The sequence below is a fragment of the Microcebus murinus genome, chromosome 3 (genome assembly GCF_040939455.1).
Source record: "Microcebus murinus isolate Inina chromosome 3, M.murinus_Inina_mat1.0, whole genome shotgun sequence".
Lineage (NCBI taxonomy): Eukaryota > Metazoa > Chordata > Mammalia > Primates > Cheirogaleidae > Microcebus > Microcebus murinus.
The window spans coordinates 51,689,362-51,706,664 of NC_134106.1; the positions used below are offsets into that span (position 1 = coordinate 51,689,362).

Genomic DNA, 17,303 nt, shown 5'->3' on the forward strand with positions numbered 1-17,303 from the left:
GTTCCCCTCTTTTCCTAACTAGTTTGCTGAGAGCTTTCATTGTGAATGAGTGTAGATTTTGTCAAATGCTTTTTCTTTTTTAGCTGGTTGATGTGATAGATTATAATAGTTAGTTTTTGAATGTTGAGCCAGCCTTGCATACCTAGAAGAAATCCCACTTGGTCATGGTGTATAATTTTTTTTGTGTATTATTTTGTTCAATCTGCTATGTAGATCTGAGTTTTTGCCTATATAATTTTCCTTCTTTTTTGAGGAATTTTTTGAGGAATTTCTTGTAAAAGAGGTCTGTTGGTGACAAATTCTTTCAACTTTTGTTTGTCTGAGAAAGTCTATTTCTCCTTCACTTTTGAAGGACAATTTCACTGGATACAGAATTCTGTGTTGGTGTATCCCCTCGCCCCCCAACTTAAAAATTTTGCTCTACTTTCTTCTTGCTTACGTGATTTCTGAAAAGAACAACAATGTTATTCTTATTCTTGCTCTTCTATAGGTAAGGTATTTTTTCCCTGTGGCTTCCTTCAGTGTTTTTCCTTTGTCTTTGATTTTCTGCAACGTGAATATGATATGCTTGGGTATATGTTATTTTGTATCTGTCCTACTTGGTGTTCTCTAAGCTTCCTAGATCTGTGGTTTAGTGTCTGTCATTAATTTGTGGAAATTCTCAGTCTCTGTTGCTTCAAATATTTCTTCTGTGCCTTTCTCTTTTTCTTTTACTTTTGGTATTTCCATTATGTGTATTTATACCTTTTGTAATTGTCCCACAGTTCTTGGATACTCTGTTTTATTTTTTCATTCCTATTTTTATTTCTATTTCAGTTTTAGAAATTTCTACTGACATTTCATCAAGTTCACTTATTCTTTCCTTAACTGTCAGCAGTCTATTGACGAGCCTATCCAAGGCATTCATCATTTCTGTTAACAGTATTTTTGATTTCTAGCATTTCCTTTTGATTCTTTCTTAGAATTTTCATTTCTCTGATTTCATTAGCACCCTTAGCATATCAGTCTTAGCTGTTTTAAATTCCCTGTCTGATAATTTTGTCATCTCTGCTCTGGGTTTGGTTCTGATGCTCTGTGTTTGGTTCTCTGTCTCTTCAAATGATATTTGTCTTTCAGTCTACCTGTAATTTTTTTGTTGAATGCTGGACTCCAATTTTGAGGGTAGTGATTTGTCATGTGACCTTAGTTCTCTGAAGAATCTAAGAAGAGTTGTTGATTTTCAATTTGTTTAGCTTTTTTCTTGTTGTGAGGACAGATGTGACGACTTCCAATTTCTTTACCCTTTGGACTGTAAAGTAGCAGTCTTTTTGCCTTTCCTTTATCAGGCATTTATATTATAAATAGCTTTTCCCATTTTATTAATGTATGACTTTATTTACTGTGTTTTTTTAGTATGTAAAAGTTTTTTGTTTTTGTGTAGTCTGTTTATCAGTCTTCATTGTATTTGGATTTTGAGTCATAAAGAAAGCATTTTTCTATCCAGGTTTATATAACTTCACCCATGTTTTCTTCTAGTACTTATATGGCTTCCTTTTTTTCTCCAAACATTTTAACATTTCCATCTCATATCCATTTGGAGTTTATTCCTATGTAAGGTATGTGACATGTATATATATTTTTTGAGATGTTTCAAATAGATATTAATATATTTGCTATTTTTAAAAAAAGACAATATGTGTGATTCAGTGTAGACTTTCACAAGCATTTAAGCAACCAAATCATATAGAGCTATCTTGTCCAATATAGTGGCTACTAAACACAGGTGGCTGTTTAAATTTTTAAACACTATTGGTCTAATTTTATCTTTTTCCAAATGGCTACCCAGTTGTCCTAGTACCATTTAATAAAAAGTAAATTTTTGCCTCCCATGACCTTCTTATAGATCAATGCCTTATAGTATATTTCTAAATAAGTACATATAATAATAAATCAACAAATATTTAAAACATTTATTACAGAAACACAATAATGATGATTTTATTAATCATAATTATAGTTTCCAAGTATCAAGCACTTACTCTATGCTAGATTATGAGGTATATTTCGTTCATATTGTCATTTAATCCTTACAGTGATCCTAGAAATAAGGCACTATTATTATTCTCATTTTATAGAGGAAGAAACTTGTACATAGAAAGGTTAACTTTCTCAATACACATAGCTTGTTTATGGGGTTTAGAGCTGAGATTTAAACCCATAAATCTCAGAGCCATAAAGCAGTCTGACTTTAGAGCTTGTGTTCTTAGCCAATTGAAGAGCTTTGTGAGTTCTTCAGTAAGTTTTTTTTTTTTTAATTTCAGTTTTACTTAGAAATAATTGATAAATGTTGAGGTCATACTATTGGACTTAAAAGTTTTTTTTTTTTTTTTTTACGTTTTGTATGTTTTTTATTTGCTCCAGGTGGGGTTTTTAACTGTCACGTTCCCACACTCTGGATAATTTCTGATCCCACCACAAGGAGCCCTCGAATAGGCTGAACTGAGAAATTGGGAATGAAGACTCCTTCCTCAGCCATCTTGCCGAGGGAGTCTCCTTTTAGAAAAAAATCAAAGGTTATTACATGAGTCTGGATGAATTCCACGCTCAGCTTTCCACAGTCCGACAGCCTCCTCTAACCCCCTTTTTTGGCAGGGAGAAATGGGAGAACACTGCTCCCAAATCCTCCTCCTTCACTTTGTGTAAAAACCAAGGGGAAAAACCCTCCTTTGACGGCAAGTCATCTGTGAGCTGTCTCCCTCTCTCCATCGTCGGTCAAACCCTTTGCACATAAGGCAACGTGGAAGCTGATGTTTTTACTCATCTCGCTGTTTTAAAGCACCATTATGAAGTCGGGTTGTACAGTAGTTAACAGTACCTTTTATATATTATCTCATATCTATCATATATATATAAACTGTAAACAAGAGGTAACAGCGGCTTCTAGAAACTGATTTTCTTCAAGGTTTCCTGTGTGGTAGGCACCTGAAATACTGTAGAAAAGTGTAGTATGTGGTGTTCTTGTCACCCTGCTGCTAGCTGGGTTCTGTTCTGCATGACCAGGAATGGTGCTGGCAAGACAGCTCGGTGGCTGGGAGGGAATTCTGCCACCTAAGTGTCTCTCTGTTTCTGCCTCCTGCTTGTGCTCCTATCTGATCAGGCTAGAGACAACAAAAAAAGATATATAGTAAAAAAAAAAAAAAAGAATACCCAATATATAGATAGATTTCTATAGAATTTTCTTTTCTTTTTTCCTCTCTCCCATCTTTCCTCTTGCAAGGTATTGTTACTATTTTTTTTTTTACTGATTTTTGCTGCAATAACCCTCTTGTTTCAGTCACAGCAAGAAACAAAAACCCAAACAAACAGAAAACCCCTCTGAAAAGAGTAGAAAACAAAAGGTCTGACCAAATAAAAGGGGGCGGGGCTTGGTTTTGTTTTTAAATAGGACTGAAGATTAACATTGAAAAATCAGGAGAGGATGTCCAACCCTTTTCGCAAGGCATGACCCTCCGGTATTTCTGCCTCTGTGGTTTTTGTTTTAAATTTCTTTTTCTCTTCTGGGTGCTGATACTTCTCTCCATCCTCACGTTCTTGGTGTTTTATTATGTTTTGTGTTTTTTTTGTTTGTTTAACTTTGTGTCACTACCTCAGTTTGCCCCCATGTCCCTTACACACAAGCAAAATATTCCTTCAGCGGAGCGAAGAGGTGGCGGATGACTGGCACGCTCCACGACCGGCCCAGAAGTCTCTGCCTGGCCAAGCGACTCATGTTGGAGACGTCGGTATAGTGGACGGGGAAGCCAAACACCCTTTCCATTTCAGTGCACCATAAGATGTCCTCTTTCTCGTTCATGAAGACGGGGAAATGCTGGTCTTTGCCCTGCTTTATGGAGTTCGACCTAGTAGTAATGGTCCTTACTTTGCTGAACTTGGCTATCCTGCCGTGCTCCAGACACTCCTGCAGCTCCAGCTTATCATTCACAGTGGATGCCAATGGCCTGTTCATACCGGGAAGGTTACCCCAAAAGTAGCGGGCCCTGTGTGCAGCTGACATTTCTTTGGTATCAATCATCACAGGGTTGGACTCGAGAAATCTCGCGATGTCCCTCTTGTCACTAACGCCCATGGCCACCACATTCTCAAAGAGCTAGAAGAAGGGGCGATCATCTCCCTCCTTGGGCCACGCATCATGCAGGAGGCGGTAGAACTCAAAGAAGAGCTGGCCAGTGCCCTTGTAGAGTCCCTTGTGGGCAGGGTTGACGATGGAGAGATCGTTGCAGGGACTGCCCCCAATCACCAGATCGAATGGGCCCCACTCCTAGATATGCTTCTGTGTGACGCTGCGGACATCCCCGACGTACATGATCTTCCCCTGGTGTCGCACCATGCCCACCGTGATGGAGTCCTCGCACACCTCCGAGGCAATGTAGCGGTCCACCTGGATGCCCAGGTCCTTCAGCACCAGGAGCCCTGTAGCAATTCCGTCAAAGAGAGACAGCACCCGGATAGGCTTCCTCTTCTCGGCTGGGACAGGTGGATAAACCTTCGGAGGGTCAAATTCCTGGTTGTGGTTATTGGCGAAGAACATCTGGAGCCTAGAGGGCCAGTTGTCCCGCCGCCGCAGCAGCCCATAGGTACCCTTGTGCCCACATATGTAGCAGTTCCAGGGGTCTTCCTTAATGGCCGCCTGGGCAGCCCCTGGCCCCACCAAGAGGTCCACACACTCCACGCAAAAGCACCTGCAGCAGTTGTTGTTCCCGCACATGGGCACCTCACGCCCCCCACAGCAGCTGGTGCAGTAGGACTGATAGCCATCGTCGTCATACTGGTATGCACACTCCAGGAAGCAGTTCTTGCAGTTTTGGCACATTCCTCCAATGAAGAGAGGGTGTTCCAGGGTGACGTTGAGGCTCCCACAAGAAATGCAAATATCTTCGATATTCCGGCACTTCTGCCGCACCTCGTACACCAGCCGCTCTCTTGTGAGTTCATCGATAATCTCCTTGACCTTGGGCTTCTCTGTTGTGCTCTTTCGGGGCTTTTTGGCTGGTGGGGGTGGTGCATAGGCAGCTGCCTCAGGTTCAACCCACATGTCTGTGTAAACTTCTTTGTAGGGATTCTTCTCCTCTTCTGGTGGCTCCAGGCCCTTGGGGCCGGAGGACTGGAACCCCCCCCGAGGGCCCATTCAATCATTTGCTTGTTCTGCACCTCCACGGCCTTGGCAGTGTCACTCTCGTCGCTGTCATGGCACGCTGGGAACAGCTTCCCGGAGCGGCTGCTGGCCACCTGCAGGACTTTGTAGATGGCTTTGCAGTACATGGGCTGCTTGTTGTAGGTGGCCTGGTGGAACGCGCTGCAAAACGAGCTCAGTGGCATCGGCTTCTCCACACACACCACTGAGAACTTGCCATCTCCGAACCACATGACCCAGCGGGTGCCTTCAGCTGCTTGGCTCGGGCCCGTCATCCACCAAGACACAATGTGGCCTGGCCACCAGGAGAAGCCCCACAGTTTCCCCCACACCAGCTCCCCAGTGCCAAAGCCCCGGCTGTCCTCGTACTCCGGTTCGTCGTCGGCTGCTTTGGTGGCATTCTTGTCGCCAGCATCAGCCCCCACGGGTTCAGGCGTGGTGGCCACCGTGGGGGACGAGGGGTCAGTGGGCTGCTGCACAGCGGGAGGGCTGGCCTCCTCCACCTTCTGAGACTCCCCAGACCCCTGGTTCTCTTCCACAGCATTCATTACTGCAATTACCTTGGCTTTCTTCTCAGCCCATAAGGCCAGGTGCAGCCCCTCTGCGGTCCAGCTCCAAAAGTTTGTTATTTTTAATTATTGCTAATGTGTTTAGTGCTTCAAGTAGAACAACAGATTAGGTATATTCAAGAGAAAATGATGTATAGTTCATTTTTCAATAAGATAAATTTTTAAAAACTCACCATAATAAATTATTAATTTTACTAAATTAGGATTGGCTGTATAAATATGGATCCTAATAAGTCATCTGAAAAATATGCATGTCTGTAAATCAGGAAAATCTGCCATTTCACTAATTTAGAATTATTTTTTAAATAATTTTTCATATTTCAAGTTTATATATTGAGTTGTTTGCAGCATGTGTATAACAGGCAAGAACTATTAAAATAATAAAATTATATGCATAAATATTTCAGGAAATTTCATTTTACATCCTTCTTTAATAGCATCTTTATTTTATTTTTCCCATACTTATTATTTCTTAATATGTACAAAAATATATCTTGTTTTTAAATTTTTTGCCTCCCACCCACTTTTTTTCCAATATACATAAGTATTTCTTTACTTAATGTGTACTGGTAGTTTTAGATACTTTCCTTTTTGTTTTCATTTTTTTTTTTTTTCAGAAAAGGCAAAGAGGCAAAAGGATTGCAAAGTCTGGCCAAAAGGATTGCAGTTCTAAGAGTCAAAACTCAACTGTTTGTCACTATTTTTTTTTTTTTTTTTTTTTTTTTTGAGACAGAGTCTCGCTTTCTTGCCTAGGCTAGAGTGAGTGCCGTGGCGTCAGCCTAGCTCACAGCAACCTCAAACTCCTGGGCTCGAGTGATCCTTCTGCCTCAGCCTCCCGGGTAGCTGGGACTACTGGCATGCGCCACCATGCCCGGCTAATTTTTTATATATATATCAGTTGGCCAATTAATTTCTTTCTATTTATAGTAGAGACGGGGTCTCGCTCTTGCTCAGGCTGGTTTTGAACTCCTGACCTTGAGCAATCCGCCGCCTCGGCCTCCCAAGAGCTAGGATTACAGGCGTGAGCCACAGCGCCCGGCCTGTTTGTCACTATTTTGACTTTGTAGATTTTGCTTCTCCTTGGTCAGAAAAGGGTATTCAGGTTTTATTTTCCCCAGTTGGACAAAAAGGGCAAAGAAAACTGGAAGAGCCTTCTACTCTACTCATGCTCCTTTTCATACCCAACATCAAGCTAGACAAGCTCTCACTGGTCAGTCTGCAGGTTGCTGTCCCATGACTGAAGCCATACTACATTTTCATGGAGGACGAGATAGGAAAAACAGATGTAGGTCACTTGGGAAGAGCAGGCATCCATAGCTTCAATACTTGTCATTGAAGGGGTAATCCTCATGGGAGGCACAGCTTACCAAGGTATAGAACCTCCAGTTTCTGTTGTAGCTGAGTAAGATGGTCATATCCTGGCTGCTCAGTTCAAAGTCAAAGACCTTAAAGTTCTCAGCAGTGTGTTCAGGTGTCACAGACTTGGGCATCACCACCGAGTTCCTCCACATGGGGAACTGAATCTGAACCTTGGCTGGAGTTTTATTGTGCTTGACTGCAATCACCTTGATCCTGGGATCCTCCAGTAGGTATGGGTCCTCGGGCTTGGCCTACGCCTGTCAGGAGAGCCAAGGAGGCTGTAGGCAGTCACCACAATGCCTTTGGACTGGCAGTACTGTACTAATTTCTCCTAAGTTAGGTACTGGTGGCACTTGATTTGGTTAACTGCTGGTTTATACCTTAAGCCAGGTTTGTTCAAGATTCTCTTGATCTGGAGATGGTTGAAGTTGCAGATGCCAATAGCTGCCACCAGCCCTTCATCTACCAGCTCTTCCATGGCCATCCATGTGTCCAAAATATCTGTATCATTGGGAATCATGTTGCCTGCTACATCCAATGTGAAAAATTCCTTCCCATGCTAAAGCCTCTCAGCCAGTGAATAAGGTAGAGGTCCAGGTAGTCCAGCTACAGGTCCTTGAGAGTATTTTTGCAGGCCTCTTTCACCAGGCCCTTCTCATGGTATGTGCACCACAGCCTGCTAACGATAAAGAGCTCCTTCCATGTCACCACCTGCTCCCTGAGCTTCTGATGGGTTGCCAGCTCTACCTCATGCTCATTCTGGTACATATGGGTGCAGTCAATGTGGTGGTACCTGACGTTGATCACTGCCTTCATAGCCTTGGTCACCTGGCCTGGAGAGGACTTCTAGGTGTCCAGCCCCAGCATGGGCATCTTTGCGCCAGTGTGGAGCATGATGCGCTGGCTATGGCTGCTGAGCTTCACAGACCCCTGCCTGGAACCATGATACTTTGTTTTTTGGCTAGAGTTCATTGTTAAATACTGTAGTGCATTCTTTTTTTAAAAATAGAGACAGGGTCTTGCTCTGTTTCCCAGGCTAGAGTGCAAGAGTGCAGTGGTGCCATCATAGCTCACTGCAACCTTAAACTCCTTGGCTTGAGCAATCCTCCTGAGTATCTGGGACTACAAATGCATGCCACAGTGTCCAACTAATTTTTTTATTTATTTTTTTTGTAGAGGCAGAGTCTTGCTATGTTGCCCAAGCTAGTTTTAAACTCTTGGCTTCAAGTGATCCTCCTGCCTCAGCCTCCCTGCATTGGATTCTTGATTACTGTTTTGCAAAAAAAGTGATTTTTATCTAGTATTGTTTGAGATACTGTAATTTAACTCGCACTTTAAATTTTTTCCCTTGAAGGGAAAAATCTGTGTTGATGAATGACACAATACTACTGAGAATCCTTTTTTTGCTTTAGAAAAATTATTAATTCGCTTCCTTTCCTAAAAAGTGTCTCTCCCTCTCTGCTGTAGTTGATCACTTAACTGTTCCATAAACATTCCCTACTTATTCAAATCTCTTAGACTTTTAATGTAGCTTTGCATCTCTGTCTAGTCTTGTCTGGTTCTCCTTTTCCTTCAAGGATTAACTGAACTCTTACCTTTGTAAAGCCTTCCTTAAATCTTGCTGCTTTTGATCTTCCTTCCTTCCTCTATAACACGGACAATCATAACAGTAATAAGAATGGTTTTTTATTAAAAATGGCTAACATTTACATACTGATTATGTGCCAGACATTTTACTAGGTTGTGTTTTTTTGTTTGTTTGTTTTATTTTTTTTAAGACAGGGTCTCTCTATGTTGCCCTGGGTAGAGTGCAGTGGCATCATTCTAGCTCACTACAACTTCAACCTCCTGGGCTCAAGGGATCCTCCTGCCTCAGCCTCCTGAGTAGCTGGGACTACAGGCATGCGCCACCATGCCTGGCTAATTTTTTCTATATATAGTAGTTGGCCAATTAATTTCTTTCTATTTCTAGTAGAGACGGGGTCTTGCTCTTGCTCAGGCTGGTTTCGAACTCCTGACCTCAAGCAATCCACCCGCCTTGACCTCCCAGAGTGCTAGGATTACAGGCATGAGCCACCACGCCCGGCCTATTTTAAAGTGTACTATAACTTGTTGTAGAGTATAGTCACTTTGTTGTGGTGTCAAATATTGTTCATTCTATCTGCCTAACTATATTTTTGTACCCATTAACCATCTTCACTTTATCCTCCCCTCCCTGCTACCCTTCCAAGTCGCCGGTAACTATCATTCTACTCTCTGTCTCCATGAGATCAATTGTTTTAATATTTAGCTCCCACATAGGAGTGAGAACATGTGAGATTTGTCTTTCTGTGCTTAGCTTATTTTACTTAACATGATGTTCTCCAGTTCTATCCATGTTGTTACAAATGACAGTATTTTATACTTTTTTTATGGCTATACAATATTACATTATATATATATATCACAATTTCTTTATCCATTCATCCATTGATTGGTACTTAGGTTGATTCCAAATCTTGGCTACTGTGAATAGTGCTGCAATAAACATGGAACCCTGCCATCCTGTTCTCCATAGTGGTTGTACTAATTTACATTCTCACCAATAGTGTATGAGGGTTCACCTTTCTCCACATTTTTGATAAAAGCTGTTTTAACTAGGGTGAGATGATATCTCATTGTAGTTGTGATTTGTATTTCTCTGATGACAAATGATGTTGAGCATTTTTTCATATACCTGTTGGCCATTTGTATGTCATCTTTTGAAAATGTCTATTCAGATTTTTTGCTCATTTTTAAGTGGATTATTTGTTTTTTTCCTATTGAGTTGTTGGAGCTCCTTTATTAATGCCTTGTCATGTAGGTAGTTTGCAAATATTTTCTCCCGTTCTGTGGGTTGTCACCTCCCTTTGCTCATTGTTTTCTTTGCTGTGCAAAAGCTTTTTAGCTTGATGTGATCCCATTTGTTTAATTTTTCTTTGCTTGCCTGTGCTTTGGGGGTATTACTTAAATCTTTAATCCATTTTGATTTGATTTTTGTATATGGTGGGAGATAAGGGTCTAGTTTCATTCTTCTGCATATGGATGGATATCAGTTTTCCCAGCACCATTTATTGAAGAGTCTGTCCTTTCCCCAGTGTATGTCCTTGGCACCTTTGTCAAAGATGAGTTCACTGTACATGTGTGGACTTATTTCTGGGTTGTCTCTTCTATTCCATTGGTCCATGTGTCTATTTTTGTGCCGATACCATGCTGTTTTGGTTAGAACAGCTCTATAGTATCATTTGAAGTCAGGTAATGTGATTCCTCCTTTTGTTCTTTTTGCTCAGGATGGCTTTGACTATTCTGGGTCTTCTGTGCATCCATATAAATTTTAGGATTTTTTTTTTCTGTGAAGAATGTCTTTGGTATTTTGATGGTGATTGCATTGAATCTGTAGATTGCCTTGATAATATAGACATTTTAACAATATTGATTCATCTAATCCATGAGCATGGAACATCTTTCCATTTTTTGGTGTACCTTCAATTTCTTTGATAAATGCTTTATAGTTTTCATTGTAGGAATCTTTTATTTCTTTGGTTAAGTTTATTCCTAGGTGTTTTATTTTATTTGTAGCTATTTAAATGGGATTACTTTCTTGTTTTCTTTTTCAGTTTGTTTGCTGTTGGCATATAGAAATGCTACTGATTTTTGTATGTTGATTTTGTATCCTGTAACTTTACTGCATTTGTTTATCAGTTCTAATAGTTTTTTTGTGAAGTCATTAGGTTTCCCTAGACAAAAGATCCTATTGTCTGCAAACGAGGATAATTTGACTTCTTCCTGTCCAATTTGGATGCCCCTTATTTCTTTTTCTTGTCTGGTTGCTAGCTAGAACTTCCAGTACTATGTTGAATAACAGCGGTAAAAGTAGGCATCCTTGTCTTGTTCCAGATCTTAGAGGAAAGGCTTTCAAGTTTTCCCCATGCAGTATTATGGGTCTGTCATATATGGCTTTTATCATGTTGAGGAATGTTTCTTCTATACCCAATTTTTTGAGAGTTTTTAACCATGAAAGGATGTTGAATTTTATCGAATGCTTTTTCAGCATCAATTGAAATGATCATATGGTTTTTGTCCTTCATTCTGTTGATATGATCTATCACATTGATTGATTTGCATATGTTGAACCATCCTTGCATCCCTGGGATGAATCTCTCTTGATCATGACAAATAATCTTTTTCATATTTTGTTGAATTCGGTTTGCTAGTACTTTTTGAGGATTTTTACATTTATATTCATCAGAGATATTGGCCCATAGTTTTCTTTTTTTTGTTGTCACTTCGTCTGGCTTTGGTGTCAGGGTGATACAGGCTTCATAGAATGAATTTGAGAGCATTCTCTCCTCCTCAGTTTTTTGGAATAGTTTAAGTAGGCTTGGTAATTAATATAATTTTTAAGTTGCTAATTTGATAGCTAAAAAACGGTTTTACTTTGTTTTAATTTTATTTCTTTTTGGGGAAATTTGATGTTTTTCTTTTATTTGTAAACTACTTACTTTTCTTCATTTATAACTCATCTGTGCATTCTTACCTGTTTACTAACTAGAGCCTTTGTTTTCTTGAATTCCTGACCTTGAGTGATCCTCTGGCATCAGCCTCCCAGAGTGCTAGGATTATGGGCAGGCGTGAGCCACCATGCCCCGCCTAGAGCCCTTGTTTTTCTATATGTGTGATCTATTGTTTTGTTTTCAGATTTAAAGCTTTTTATTTTACATATACCTCCTTCTAATTCTATTTCTTTTGTGTGTGTTTTTTCTTGTTGGAATGTGGAATAATTTTAGATTTATAGAAGAGTGACAAATGTAGTGTACAGAGCATTTATATGTGCCCCTCCATAAGTCAACTTCAATTTCTTTCCCTTAATGTTTTATCATCTTACATTACCATGGTACATTTGTAAAAATTAAGAAACAAATATTGGTACATTATTATTATCTAAGCTCTAGACTTTTTTGTATTTTACTAGTTTTTCCATTAATGTCCTTTTTCTGTTCCAAGATCCAATCCAGGATTCCTCATTGCATTTAGTTGTCTGTGACAAAGTCTCAGTCTTCCCTTGTTTTCTTTTTTTGTTTGTGTGTTTGATTTGTGTTATCTTCAAAGAAATAAATCTAGTGCTAATTATGTATCTATGGATTTTGAATTATTGTTCTGGTAGAAAAATCGAGTTCATTACTAGTCCTGATTCTTTATGAAATCTTTAGCAGAAACTATAGATATGATCTAAGAAGAAGAAACTGAATTCTTTCTCTTAGGAAGGCAGTTGACCTATATGAGGTAGCTTCAATTGTAATAGCATCTTTACTGAAGCAAATAAGGTAATCACTGCCAGTTCTATGTTAGACTTCGTATAATAAACCTCTCTACCACTCGGGATGCTCAATTTAAATTTGTGATTCGGGCCCTAATTTGTCAAATTCTTTAAACTGTGGGCAAAGTTATAATATATACTTATTGTGAATAACTCCTGCCATATGGAATTTGGGAATGAGGTCTCTGGAGCAATTCCCCCAAAATAAACATGTCTCTTTGGCAAGGCATGGATTATTCAAACATGTAAAATATTTGTTGAGATACTAACTTTCTAGGTGTGTCAAATATATTGGAGATAACAAACTTTCTTTAAAGGAACTAGATTATGATATAAATGTGCCAGAAGATTCATTGGGTCCAAAAGACTATATATATGAAACCTCCATTCTGTGTAAAACAATTTCAGGCTTATAATTTCTGTGTCTTGAGTGTCTTCTCCTTCCAATCGTAACTGAGTAAGGGGCTTAAAATGACTTAAAATGACTATCATAAAAATAAAACTTAGAGGGGAAAGACTGGAAAGGAGAAAAAGAGAGAAGAATGTGAGCCAGCAACTGTGTTTTTTGGGGGAAAGTTTTAACTATTTAGCACAGTGGAATTTGAGTTTGAATATTTGATGGTTTTCCATGCATTATATATTTTTTACTCTTGTCTGTATAGTCTTTAAAAATGATTTTACTAAATGAACATATACCCAGTATGTAGCATAGGCACTTAATAAATGTTATTTCACATATTGAGATTGGAATAGAATGTATTTTAACTTTCAATTAGAATTATTCACATTTTTAGTATTTACAAAAAGAAATGAGTAAGGTCTTAAATAGTTAATTTGTAGAGATAAGAAGGAGAAAAATTCTTCTGTTACAAGTTTTCCCAAATGCATATGATACTCCCAATTATATCTAAGTAAGTAGATAAATTAGGTCACATTTGACATGTTAAATAATTATTAGATATGAATGTTATTTTAATACCGAGTTGAACTTTATATAAATCAGATTTGTTTTCTTAGATATGTCAATCGAATGTAATTTTCAGCCTCAAAATTTGCCCCATATTTATTATGAAGATAGTTTATAATCAACTTATGAAAATTTTAACAAAATTTTAGCCATTTTGGTAGGTAGTGGTATCTTATTTTGGTTTTAATTTGTGTTTTTCTGATGATTTTGAGTATCTTTTCATGTGCTAATTGGCCATTTGTTTAGCTACCATGTTTCCCCTAAAATAAGACAGGGCCTTATATTTATTTTTTTTCAAGAAGACACTCTAGGACTTATTTTCAGGGGATGTGTTATTTTTTTTAAGTATGGTACAACAATCTACATTTATCAAATATAGGTAAGTCATCTTCTTCTGGAACATCATCATAACTCTGCAAACCCCAAATTCCATTCTGAATTTCTTGCGACTCTATTTCCTTTGGAACCATTGGTCCCAATCTCTCATGTTGATCAATAGAGCTCTCATGGGGCAAATGTGAAGGGCTGCTCATCTTCTTTACCGCTCCACAACGAAATGCATGGGTTGTGCAGATACGCTGCATAGCCACACCCATCACTAGGTCTTATTTTCTGGGTAGGGCTTATATTGAGCAAATGCTTAGAAATCCTGCTAGGGCTTATTTTATGGGTAGGTCTTATTTTCGGGGAAACACGGTACTTTCTGAACTGCCCAAATCATTACCCATTTAAAAAAAGTTGGTTTGTTTCCCTTATTATTAATTTGTAAGCCTTCTCTCTTTTATGCTAGAGATAACAATACTTTGGCAAATAAAAGTATTGAGAATTTTTCTCTTATGCTCTTTCTTTCCTTTTCATGTTCATAATTTATTAAGAACAGTTTTTAATTGTGTAAATTAACACATTAATCAGTATTTTTCTCATATGGTCAGTGTTTTTTGTGTCCTATCTAAGAAATCTTTGTCTATGGCAAGATTATGAGGATTCTATGTTTTTTTCTTATGTCTTTTTCTAGAAGTCTTATAAATTTAATGTTTGCATGTAGGTCTATGATTCATTTCAAGTGCATTTTTATGTATGAAATGAGGTAGAGGTTGAATTCACTTTTTTTCCATGTAGATATCTGGTTGTTCCAGCATGCAGTATCCATTCGTTCTGAGTATAGGCAAAGATAGGAAATACAGAAACCAGAGTATATTTTTATTGTTAGTAGCTCAATTGATATTTTTTATTGAAAACAAATAAATGTGGTGTGAACCACAGATTTGTTGTGTATGAACAAGTAGATTTTGAGATACTGAATGTTAGCACCCAGAATTAAGATAACACATTCAAAATACAAACTAGGTAAGCATTGAAAAAAATAATTGGATTCTAGATGAAATACCACTACAGTTCCAAGTTTGTATCAAAATAAGGGCTATAAAAATTGATAGCTTTAAAATATATTTTATAAGCAAAGAAAAAAGTAATAAACACAGTAAAAGGTGGGTTTAAAAATTAAAAAACAATTACTCAACTAAGGCCTTTTTATTCAGAAAATTCAAAGGAAAGAAAAGAAAAATTTACATTTCTGTTGATGATTTTTTAAAGATCCAATGAAACCAGGAAAGCTCTGGGGAGAAAACCTAGAGATGGGCAAGTATGATCTTTTTAATGGTATATTTTCAAGCTATAGACTAAACAAGTTAATATTGCTGCACTGTAAGTAATATTCTAAAGCTGATGACCAAAATCCTGGTTTCTTTATAACAGTTAATAAAAAAGAAACCAGTATGGTGTCACTAAGAAAAAGTCATGTTAGCCTAACTTGAGTTCATTTTTTGACAGATCTGTTCTTTTGTGAGAGGAAGTAAATGTGATAAACATACCATGTTTATAGTTCAATAAAGGGTTTGATAAGTTCCATGGTGATATTGTTAAGATGGAAAATGTATGGACTGGAAACTTAGATAATTTATTATTTTAAGTACAAAAGGATATTTCTACAGCCTTACCATAGGACTTGGTGCTTGTCTCTACTCTGTTCATTTTTATCAATTACTTTACTTGTATGTATATAGAAGGCATACTTTTCATATTTGCAAATCATGATGAGCTACGAGGATAATGTATATGTGAATAAAGAACCAGGATTCCAAAAGATCTCATCTGTGTGGCTGGAATCATGGGCCAAAGTCAACAAGTTTATGTTGAATGAGATAAAGTCATACACTGAGATTCCTAAGAGATTCCTGCTGTGTAAGTGACTAGTGGAAGAGATTTGACTTAGGATATAAGTAAAAGATTATAGTCGGTGGTAAGCTTGCTATGAATCTGAGGTGATGTGGCTGTTAAAAAGAAAAAAAAGCAAAACAACAAATATGTTCTTAAGCTGCATTAATGAAAGTCTCTAAGAAAGAGAGAGTTAATGGTTCTTTTCTAGTCACATCACACTTGGGATATTTTGTTCAGTTCTGGGCATCCTAGTTCAAGATAGTTATAAGCAAGTTGAAATATGTTCAGAGAAAAGTACAATGAGGGATGGGCTGAAAATTATGTAAGACTAGGTTTAAGGTGTTGGGGGTATTTAGTTTAGAGAAGAGAAATACTGCAGGGGATAGAAGTATCTAAAGGCTCTTCTTGGAAATGAGAATAGGTATATTCTGCCTTGTACTAAGAGGCAGAATTAGGATCCATGGGTAGAAGTTATAGGGAGACAGGTTTCCCTGAGCATAGGGAAGAACAGTCAAGGTTATTTGAAAGTAGGCTGGGCAGTCTAGATGGAACTAATGGTTTCTTCCTTGCTGGAGGATCTGGGTAGCTACTTGGTAGGCATAACATAGAGTGGATTTATGTACAGTCATGTGTCCCTTAATGACAAGGATACATTTTGAAAAATGCAGTTTTGTTATATGAACATCATGGAGTGTACTTAACAAAAACCTAGATGGTATAGCCTACTACACGCCTAGGCTATATGGTATAGCTTATTGCTCCTAGGCTACAAAACTGTACAGCCTATTACTGTACTGAGACAGTAGGCAGTTATAACACAATGGTAAGTAATATTTATGTATGTAAACATAGAAAACATGTAGTAAAAATGTAATATAATCTTACAGAACCAACTTTGCATTTGTGGTCTGTCATTGATAGAAACATCATCACTTGGCACATGACTGTATCTAGACTAACTAGAGCATGGACTAACGAGGTGATCTTTAAAATTCGTTTTAAATGTGAAGTTTTAGAATTCAGTAAAATGACAGAGGCAATCTGGAGCATGAAATTCAACATTGTATTTCAGAAGCAAAGCTTGCAAAATGAAAGAACTTTAAAGTCAGGAGCCCTGGTGTCTACTCTGGCCCTGTTGCTATTCAGCTGAACGTATCTGTGAAGTTAAAAGGTCATATAAAATCTTCAGACTCAATTGTGGTTCTCAAAAATTCTATTTTTGTTATGAATTTTGTAGCCCAGTGCTTTAGGAAGAGGAGGGAGGATTGGCAGTAGGTTTGGTAAAGCTCCAAACTCAGAGACATTTGTAAGAAAAGAGGTAAAACATGGCTTGCTGTGAGCAAGCCAGCAGAAATCATGTAGGAATTGAAGAGACTGTACAAAGGTTATATGGAAAGGACAAAGATGCTTCCTTTTCTGGTCTTCGTCTACTCTAGTGTCTGGCCTTTTAAAGGTTTTTCTTATTGGATAAATGACATTGTTTTCTCCCTTCCACCTTGGAAGAAAATAATAGATTTTTTTTCTGTAACTTATTCTAATTCTATCTATCTAACTGCTATTCTAATCCCAATTGCTGATATCTTGGAATCTCTGGACTTTCAAAGCTTTTAGTTAAGGTCTTCAATTTTTTAAAATATGTTTTTATTTATTACCACAATTTTGGTATGAAGGAATTCTAAATACAGG

General features: G+C 38.0%; 1 protein-coding gene and 2 pseudogenes across 14 annotated transcripts in view; 1 reads left to right on the forward strand and 2 right to left on the reverse strand.

The window, feature by feature from the left end:
* EHBP1 (EH domain binding protein 1) overlaps window positions 1–17,303 on the forward strand; it is a 351,096-nt gene that overhangs the window by 34,147 nt on the left and 299,646 nt on the right. The window lies entirely within an intron of this gene.
* Window positions 3,539–5,762, reverse strand: LOC105871512 (DNA (cytosine-5)-methyltransferase 3A pseudogene; annotated as a pseudogene).
* Window positions 7,059–7,576, reverse strand: LOC105871513 (aldo-keto reductase family 1 member B1 pseudogene; annotated as a pseudogene).